The sequence below is a fragment of the Propithecus coquereli genome, unplaced genomic scaffold (assembly GCF_000956105.1).
Source record: "Propithecus coquereli isolate 6110/MARCELLA unplaced genomic scaffold, Pcoq_1.0 Scaffold548, whole genome shotgun sequence".
Taxonomy (NCBI): domain Eukaryota; kingdom Metazoa; phylum Chordata; class Mammalia; order Primates; family Indriidae; genus Propithecus; species Propithecus coquereli.
In genome coordinates this window covers 1,302,292-1,303,525 of record NW_012151374.1, presented here as the reverse complement: position 1 = coordinate 1,303,525, position 1,234 = coordinate 1,302,292, and positions in this window count along the sequence as shown.

The window sequence follows — 1,234 nt, the reverse complement described above, 5'->3', positions numbered from 1 at the left end:
TCAAGCCTGTATTTGAATACAAGGGAAATCAGTATTTGCTCAGAAGAATAAAGGCAAGTATGACACTGAAAGTTCATAAAGGGTCATGACGTATGTTCAGGGGATTAAACAGTACGTTCTTCCTATTAGCTAAGCTTTTTCATGTTTAGGGAATGAGGCGTGAAGTTCTCTTGAATATGGATGAGCTGAAACAAATCTTTTTAAAAAATGTTCTCAGAGAAATTATTTTTAAAATGAGAAGAAAGAGATGTTCTTCATGTGATTGGAGAAATGACATATTAATAGAACCAGCATGAAGCCATCCAGGGAGAAACAGCACTGGCTTTGAAGTGACAACCATTAAGTTTGGCTGTGGGGTCTTTCAACATAGAGATGGTGGGTCACCAGCACTCCTGTTCAAAACACAAGTGAAGGGAGGCATCTCTATTTCTTCTGCAACACCTAGCATCAGAGCAGCCCCACTTTGTTGCACAAATGAGGGGCTGCAATTCACATCACTGTCCACATGGTGTGTGCCCCCTGGAGTTGTGCAGTACACAAACCGTGTGCCCATATATGGCAGCCCTGAGTGAGGGGAATCTCTTTGGGTTTTGCAAAGTTTCTCTTTCTGTTTTATTGTCTGCTGGATGGACAAGTATAAAAATGTAGAACCAGTGACTTGGTCAAATATTTTGGTATGCTTAACTGCAACCTAAAAACAATTGCCGAAAGAGATGAATATAGAATTGGATTTTTAAATTGAATAATTTAAAATATAGAAAACAAATTGGTTATCTTAAGAAATGCTGTGGCGAATTTTCTCATGAAGAGAGGAAGCCTTTCACAAAGTAAATAATCATCTCATATAATTAGAAACATTTGGATTTTCCTTCATTTGATTTGCTTCAAATGGAGAACACTGTGGTGTATGGATCCCAGCGCTGTGAGTAGAAAGTGCACGAGGAGGCTCCTGCTCTTTTCCACTCTAGGCTACAGCGTCTGCTAGGCACTGCTGTGCTGCTTTACGGAAATGAGAGCCTCTGTTTCCTCCTTTAGAAAGCAGAGACAATCAATCAGTGGTGACACTGCATGCCTGCATGGGAAGGCTTTAGGCCCCCATGCTCTTGGTCAGCTTCTCCACCCCAGGCACCTCAAACAACCATATAATATAGGAAAGAGGGCAAGCTTGCTATGCAAACTTAGCTTCCAGGTAACTTCCCAAGATTTCCAGCTACCATCTTGCCACCCCTGCACC